Here is a 9,564-nt window from a genome sequence, read left to right as displayed (position 1 = left end):
AGGGAGAAATAGAGGGAGGGAAGGAGAAAATAAGCATTTATTAAATTAAGTGCCTAATATGTGTTATACACTTTGCTAAGTTCTTTACTGATATCTAATCCTCAGAACAACTTGGAGGCAGGTGCTATTATTATCCCTGTTTTACATTTGAGGAAACTAAGGCAGACAGAGCTTGTGTCTTGCCTAAGATCAGACAGCTATTAAGTGTCTAAGGTTAGATTTAAAATCGTCTTCCTGACTCCAGGCCCAGGGTGCTCTTTACTTCACCATCTAGCTGCTTCTAGGTTAGAGATTTGTAAAAAGGGATGGGAAGGAGGAAATACAGAAATGAATAACATTATTCTTGTCCTAAAAGACTTTACCACTCACTTCCTATAGTAGTTGGCATTAAAAAAAAAAAAAAACAACAAAACTTCTCTGGTGCCTACTATATTGCAAGGCAGTGTTCTACTAGGTCCTCGGAATTCAAAGACTTAAACAAAATAGTTCCTTTCCTTATGGAGATTATATTTCAACAGAGGAACACATCATTTACACAAATAAATACTAAGAATACAGGAAATAAATAAAAAGTAATTTTGGGAGCAAGAAAGCATAATAACTGGTGAGAATCAGAAAATGCCACATGCAAGAACCTGAACTAAGCCTTGAATAAAACTAGGGATTCAGAGACTGAGGTCAGTAAAGAGTGCATTACAGGCATGGGAGACTATCCTTGCAATGGAATAGACATAGGAGATAATGCTAAGTCCAGAATCAGTTCAACAGGCCAGCTTGACTGGAACAGAGTGTGGAATAATTTGAAATAAGATGTGAAAGATAGGTGAGAAATAGACTATGGATGGCTTCAAATGTTAGGCTAAAGATTTTGTATTTTATTCTAAATATAGTAAGATTGTTGAACAGGAAAATGATATGGTTGAATTTATTTTAGAAAAAAATTGATGTGCAGCTGAATAGAGAATGGATTGGAGGAAGGAAAGATTGGGAACAGAAAGAATAACTGGAAGAATATTGCAGCAGTCCACACGAGAGATAAGAACTTGAGCTATGGCAATGACTGTGTGAGTGGGAAGAAAGGGAGAGATGTAAGGAATGTTGTGGAGGGAGAGTTATCCCTTATAACAAAGAAACCTCAAAAAGTTAAAAGTATATTAATATATCGAATACCTGATCATGTGTGCCAAAGTCCATATACATACTTCCTTATTTCTTCAAGGAAAAAAAGGTACCTTTTCTCAACTCTTGAACAGGATCAGGATTGGTTATTATAATGATGTAACATTAAGCTTCATCCAATTTTTATTTTTATTTACATTATTATAATCACTTTTAAATATTATTTTTGGCTTTTCTTACCATATTCTGAACTAGTTCATATACATCTTCCCATCTTTTTCTGAGTTTGTTGTAGTCACCATTTCAGTGTTCCTGAATCTTTAGTTATCAACTAATTATCTACATGTGCAATATCAGAAGATCCCTGAAATAGGGTTATTTCCTTGTATTGCCCTCTGACACAGAGGTTTCCATATAATTAAAATCTTGTAATAGAAGATAAAATGGCACCTGTCCAGTGTATGTGAGATCGGTGACCAAGACCAAGTACATGAACAAATATTTATTTTAGATTCTTCTAGATTCCCACAAAGAAACCTGTCAGAAGTCTGATAGACTTCTAATTTTAGATTCCTGGACTTCATACTCGACTCTGGTCTCATAATATACAACCAGCAACCTAGAGTAGATAATTTGCTTTCACAGATGAGGAAAATTTATCTCCAAAGGTCTGATGACTTTTTGGAAGGTCACACAGATAAACACATAGCAGATACTGGTGAAATGATGCTAAGTACCACTTTGCTCACATTGACATCTTTGAATTCTGACATTTCCCACCAAAACACACGCACATACACACACACACACACACACACACATGCAGTCTCTGTTCTTTGTTGCCCTATACTTGGCCTGAACTTTGGACCTTGCCAAGAATTTCACTCTCTGTTTTCTAATATTGACCCAGTGTTCTCTGGACTGAATTCTCCTCTTTTTCATTCCTAGCCTCTTAGTTTTGGGTCTCACCCTCTGTAAGTCCACAATCTCTATTCCAGGTGCTAATTCCTATTCGTGGCTAACAACTTTGAGTGTTAGTATAATTGCATTCCAAACCTGATTTATTCATGATGAATTTGAACAGCAGTTGAATAGAGATAAGTTGTTAAGTCAGGATTTGACCACTGTAGCATCAGTCCCTGCCAAAGTGAAGGTAAAATACATAGGCAGCAGTGACTATGGGACCTTCCCCCTACATTGCCAAAAGGCTCCTATAATCACAGGAACATGCCTTAGAATGTATAATCACCATTTTTTCATACATCTCATGAATTGTGATCTGAACTCATTGTGTGAGTTCAATTGTGGCAAAATAAATAATTTCAAAATTGATATTGCACTTGAAAAAGTAGTGTAGTCTAATGGAGACATTGCTGGACATGAGATCAGTAAGATTTGGGTTCAAGTCAGTTGATTTCTCTGAGTCTCAGTTTATTCATTTGGAAAATAGGGAGAATGTATGCCTTTGCTTACTTCAGAGAATTGTTATAAGACTTAAATGAAATATATACTTATATAATTATGCCATTTTAGTGTACTTAAAAGATGTTGCAAAATTTTTAGATGCTAATTGTTAGTTTTCTTTATTGCTCCTAATTTTGGTTAATTGTAAGAAACTTCAAGCAAAATTTCACTAACTACACCATAGTTTGTATAGTTTGGTCTTGACAGGTTTTAAAATTTGGTCCAGTTGTTTTCAGTCATGTTTGACTTTTTGTGACCCCATTTGGGTTTTTGTTGGCAGAGATACCGGTGTGGTTTTCCATTTCTTTCTCCAGATCATTTTACAGATGAGGAAACTGAGGCAAAGAAGGTTAAGTGACTTCCCCAGGTGACATAGCTAGTAAGTGTCTGAAGTCAAATTTGAACTCAGGAAGACAGGCCCCGGAGCCCTATCTACTAGGTCACCTAGCCACCCCATGAAATAGTCTCTGTAATTAATGTTCAATAGACTCTAATATTAATTTGCAGCAAAAGGTCCCACTGTCCTTTAACTGAATATTAATTTGAGAAAAGTCTACCTAAAGTCTATATTCTTTATAGGCATCACTTTGGGAAAATCAAGCACCACTGACCAAGTGCAAAGACCAGATAGCTACGCCTCAGTTTCTCACATATTACTGCTCTACTTTCAGAAGTTTTTTTTTCAAATTTTGAATTATTCAGTTAATGCATCAGGAGTTGGCTTTTCAAATGAAAGATGAACCCAAATCCTGTCTCTCTAGCCCAGTATAATCGTCTGTAAGTGTGACGTTCAGTCTTATTGTTATATGACTTGAATATTTTTTTAAAACCATCTTTTCAGGTTCACAAATTCTAAAGGAAGTTAAAAAGACAAGACAAGAGGCAGTAAAAACCTTCTAGAAATCTCTATACACTGAGTTTCAAATCCTTAAATTACTAGCAGTAACAAATTCCCTTTGGGTTTCATTGCTTCTGGTATTCTAGTGTATCTCACAGTCCTTGAAAGAGGTAGTAAAACACGAAGAGACAATTATATTGTAAAGGAAAGAACCTAGGGAGCAAGATTCATCTTACTAGTTGGGAAAAAGCATTAAGACAAAGGGAACTGAGTGTGAACAGTTTAGGAGTTCAATAGGGAGGAATAAGACCTACCCAGGAGAAATAAGTTGCCATTAAAGGAAGACAGGAGTTTTAACTGCACTTATTCTCTACTTTCTTTGGAGCTGTATGCTACACAAAGTATTCGTCACACACACACACACACACACACACATATATATATATATATATATATATAATTTTTTATTTTACTTTAGAAAATGCTCTTCAAAGCTTCTTCCCTCTTTCTCAAAGAATTTTGTCATGCTATACAGGCCATATCCATGGAGTTATAAAAGTGTCTTTGGTGATTGTGCGTTGTACTGTACATTCAAGGACACTGTAAGAATTTCTGAATTTTGTTTCGCTTAAAAGAACAAGATGGAAGACTGAAAAATATCTGCATATCCCTGTTCTTCCGTGGTTATTTCCTGCTTCTCCCTCTCTCTAAAACTAAAAACAGTGATGAAATTTTGAGAAGATACTATTTTTCTCCTCTGGGTACTTATTCATTCATTATTTCTCTGTTGTAATAGTTGTGTTTCCAAAGTAAATATACATTAAGAAGACAACAAAGTTGAAACATGAGAATAAAAGAAGTTTGAAAACTTCATATTTTTTATTGAACATGTGACCTTGGAAAAGCTGTGTCATTTGCAGCATATATAAAAAAAACTTCTCTTGAAAAAATCTGATTTTTTATGTAGTAGATATTTTTTTTTGTTGCTGCTTCTCAGTCATTTCAGTCACGTCTGGCTCTTTGTGATCCCACTGGGAATTTTCTTGGCAGATAGTGGAGTGATTTTCCATTTCCTTCTCCAGTTCATTTTACAGATGAGGAAACTAAGGAAAACAAGGTTAAGTGACTTGCCTAGGGTGATGCACCTAGGAAGTGTCTGAGGCCAGATTCCTGATGCAGCTATATTAAATATTATCTTTTAATGTGGGAGGACTGGTTGTTCCTGTGATAATTCATTCAAATCACTTACATATTCTTTTAGTTACTCAGATTAAAACCTATGCAGACTAAGGCAGGCTTCTTCTACAATACTGAGCATGATTTTGTTACTAAAAACGAAACAAAAAAAATACTAATGAAAGGAAAATGAGGAAAACATTTTTTAAAAATCAATTTTGCCTTTCACTCATTCACAATTTGATTATCAGAGGTAGATGTTACTCAGGAAGGCTGTGGACTATTCATCACTTTGTCCGGATTTACAGAGTGACCATAGACAAATGATTCCCCATTTCTAAGAAAAAATACTGAGGCGATACTTGTAGCAACAGACTACCACCCTGCCTTTTGTGTCTTGAGGGGCCTAAGAGATGGGAAAGTTAAAGCTGAATAGCCCCAAGGGAATATAGTAAAAGTGGTAAAAGAAGTCCTAAAAGGTATTTTTCTACTGAGACTTTAAAAAAACACAGAGGGACATTTCATGTTCATGTGAGTTATCAGTGCGAGTTGCCAATGAGACCATAGTGGTTTGGCTGATGTGGACCAAAGAAAGGACTGAGAGAAAGAAGCTGATAACATGGTTGTTGCCTATGAGTATTGAATAGTGATTACTCTGGAAACAAGAGAATGGGGGGTGATGCTACCAAAATGATTTTCTCCTTTCCCCATGAGATTTTGATCCTGAGCTCTTAATTCTTACACAGGTGGTTGGGCACTTTTACCCTTCCCTCCCTTACCAGATATACAATAGTATACACAAAAGAAGATGAGTAGAGTTTAAATTTTCTAGATTTTGTAGGAGTTGTAGAGTTTAGCTGGGCTTCTAGAGCTGATTACTTTTATTTTCACTGCAGCAAAAAAAAACAAAACACACAAAAAAACCCCAAAATAAAACAAAACAAAACAAAACAAAACCCTTAATTTAAATGCCAATTGATTCAATTCATGGTAATGCTAAAATCAGAGAAGAGATCGGGAACTGAGTGGGAATGGACAACAGGACTGCTTCTAAGTTATGACATTTGAGGGGATTAATTCATACCACAAGATGTCTCAGGAATCAGGAATGTACTAGAATGGAAAGGTTGGGAATACTTGGAGACTGCTAAATTCATCTTGCTCATCAGTAATGGGAGTTGGTTCAGCTTAATCTCTGAGAACCCACTGATGGCCTATGAGTATATAGTTCTCTAAGGAACTACTCAAGCTAAACTCTCCAGGCCACCTGACACACTTCTCCAATGCATGCATATATTTGTGTGAATGATTTACAGAGATAATACCTGCTTCTCTGTTCTTTTCTAGGACATTGGGAGATCAAGTCTACAGGGAATGGAATATGCTGGATGATTAGAGAAGGTAAAAGCAGTATTATTCTACCCCTCTTAGAAGAGAGAGAACAATGTTTTTAGAAAAGAAAATTCTATTCTCAGATTAATGAAAATAAACTGGATATGTACAAGTGTATTATATAATAATCTCCTTCCCATCCATCCTAAAACATACGAAAATATGTGATGATCAGTATTTCCCATGCTTTCTTGCACGTACATTGGAAATCGCTCTGATTCTTATATGGGCATACTCAAGAGATATTGAGTGTTCAGTTTCAGGCCACAGTAAATCAAATATTGTAATAAAGTGAGTCACATAATTTTTTTTTTGTTTCCCAGTGTATATAAAGGTTATCTTTATATTATACAAAAATCAATTTTGTGTAATAGTATTATGTTTGAAAAAACAACCCCATACCTTAATTAAAGATATTTTATTGCTAAAAAATGCTAATTATCATCTGAATTTTCATCAAGTTGTAATCTTTTTGCTGGTGGAGGGTCTTGCCTTGATGTTGATGGCTGCTGACTGATCAGGATGGTGTTTGTTGAAGGTTGTCGTACTTGTAGCAATTTCTTAAAATAAGACAATAAAGTTTGAGGCACAGATTAACCCTCCCTTTCAGTTGATCATTTAGAGGCCATTGTAGGGTTATTAATTGGCCTAATTTCAATATCATTGTGTCTCAGGGAATAAGGAAGCCTGAGAAAAGGGAGAGACATGGGTAATGGCCCCTAGGTGGAGCAGTCAGAACACAGACAACATTTATTAAGTTCACCATCTTATATGGACACAATTCATGCATGGTGCCCCAAAATAATTACAATAGGAACAACAAAGATCACTGATCATAGATCACCATAGTAGATACAATAATAATGAAAAAGTATTGAGATATTGCAAGAATTACCAAAATGTGACACAGAGACATAATATGAGCACATACTATTTGGAAAATAGTGCTGATAAACTTGCTTGATGCCAAGCTGCCAGAAATCTTTAATATGTAAAAAAATGCAGTCTCTATAAAGCACAATAAAATGAAGTATGCCTGTAAATTTGAATTTCCTGTTGCATCTGAATGGACTCCAGAAAGAGAAAGCTGTACTTTTTTGGACACGACCAATGTGTAGGGAAAATGAATGTTGTTATTTAGGAAAAAAAGTTTTTTTTTTAAGAAAGAAAATAATAGTTTTAACTACTTACATAAAATTTATATTATAATTAACTTAAGACTCTTTGACTTCATTCATTCATTTGTTTAATCTATTTATTTAACAAAAGAAATGTTCTTTCACCATGAAACTGTTTTTCTATGACTATAATTTGCTTTCTAGTTACTTCTTATGTTTAATCCAAAATTCAAACTCTTAGGATTCATTCTACTAAGATTTGGTTTTGAAGGTTTCATGTTGCTATTTTTTATATGATTCATTTCATATGTTGTCTCATGTCCTCACAGTTTTCAAACAGGATTCTTTTTGTTTAGTTTATAATGAATATTAAGCAAGGTAGCAATATAATAGGATGATATGAGGATTTGATCAAATATTTCTGTGCATTTTTGCACATTCTTAGAGAACTCTTGATATTTTCATTTGATGATGTAATGAAATTAAATCATTTTATACGGTTTTCATTTAACTAAAGTGACCTCTTATTTGCAGGCAATAAGAAGAATTTTGAATAATGCATTTATGGATCCTGAGTGACATGAAGTTAAGAGCATGAGTTGCAGCCCTTAACCAGCTCAGAAATAGGATGCCTTGTTTACAATTGAGTGTATTCATCGGAGAGCTGTTAGCTTAGAAGTATTAAATTTAGTGCACTTTGGAAAATGTAAAATTGAGCACAAGAGACTAAAAATATAAATTGTGTTCTGCAAGCAAATAAATCCAGACCTTTACTGGCTCTAAAATAAGCATAAACTAGAGAAAGGAATGAGTAGAGACAATTTAGAGGTCAATCACTATGGTAGTCCATCAATGTTTTACAAGGCTGTCCCCTAAGCAGTTTGGAAATGAATGGTTAGTCATAAGACCTCATGAACTTGAAAGAACTAATGTGATACTGGGCTGAATTAAGGCAGTCAGAGATTCCAGGAATAAAGAGGTACCAACTCTTCTTCTCTATGTTCTGTTCAGGCCATATCCAGAGAATTCAGTTTAGTTCTCTTTGTCACATTTGGAAAGGACAGTGATCAGATGATGAATGTGAGAGGGGTGGTAGAGAATGGCAAAGGTCTTGGATCCCTGCAAAATAAGGAACAGTCTGAAGAACTGGACAAGTCTAGCACAGGAGAAGAAGATTCATGGGGAACATTATAGCTATTTTTAGATTTTTTTTAGGTCACCATATTGTCAGTATCCCCATACCAAAACCACCCTTCACTTTTTACTATTAAGAGACACCCTGTTTTACAAAGCTAAGATCCAGCAAGAAGGTTGTGCCCTGATCTGGACTAATCAACAATCCTTTGTGCTAACCCTCTGATGAACTCAGCCACAGCAAAATCTCAGAATTGTTTTACACCAGCATCAAATGCTGTCTGCGCTCAGACAAGTACCTGCAGTATCATGAAGTACTGTTATGAAACTTGTGTCATTGTTCCTATTACCCTTCATAGGACTACAGCTCACTGAAGAGCCACTTATTATATGTATTGAGATTTGCCCACACTAAAGTAAGTCTCCTAGTAGAGGAGGCCCTGGCACATGTGTCTAATTTTCCTCCTCTAATGGAATAAAGAAAGCTTTTTGTTTACGGACACAGTTATCTCTTTGGTTTTATATGTTTGTTTTATTTTATTTTATTTTTCTGTTAACAGTGGTTGTGATAAACACATTTGAGCTCTTTGATATTTTTAGAGTTCACCAAACCTCTTTGACTCTGGTCATTTGTTTTCAGGGTTGACAACATAGAAGAGGGATGATATTGTCCATTTTGACTCCAGAGTAAAGAACCAGAAGTAATGCGACCAGAAATTACCGAGAGCCAAAGTAAACCTTGAGGTCAGCAAAGCAAGACAAAACAAAATAAAACAACAATAACCTTCCTAATGAGTCAAGCTATCCAGATATGGAATTAGTTGATACAGTAGGCAGTGAATTTTCTGTAAAATGAAGTATTCAAGAAAAGACTGATTGGCATTTTTTAGTGGAAATCTTTTTGAGTGTATGGGTTGGACCAGATGGTTACTAAAGTTCCATCCAACTCTAAAATTCAGTGATTGTATGAACTTCCCTTTCTCTGTCTTATTTCCTTTCACCCTTAATTTGGTTTTCCCTTTCACTAGTACTAACTCTAGCTAACTTAATAAATCAGTAAATTTTAGTATATTTTGAGCACCTAAAATGTGTCAGTCACTATGCAAGGAACTGGTAATACAATTTGAATAATGAAATTATTCAATGAAGTGGCACAAAAGAGCTATTACATTAGAAGGAAAGAAAGGAGGTGGTGAGCATTGTTTGAAACTTACTCTCATTGGAGTTGACTAGAAGGAAGAACATCAACACTCAGTTGGATATAGAAATTTGTCTTACCCTATAGGAAAGTAGGAGGGGAAAGGGGAAAGAAAAAGGGGGGGG

Source organism: Petaurus breviceps, unplaced genomic scaffold (assembly GCF_028583685.1).
Source record: "Petaurus breviceps papuanus isolate PSGF00001 unplaced genomic scaffold, PetGlider_PUasm1.0 38, whole genome shotgun sequence".
Taxonomy (NCBI): domain Eukaryota; kingdom Metazoa; phylum Chordata; class Mammalia; order Diprotodontia; family Petauridae; genus Petaurus; species Petaurus breviceps.
This window is presented reverse-complemented; position numbering follows the sequence as displayed.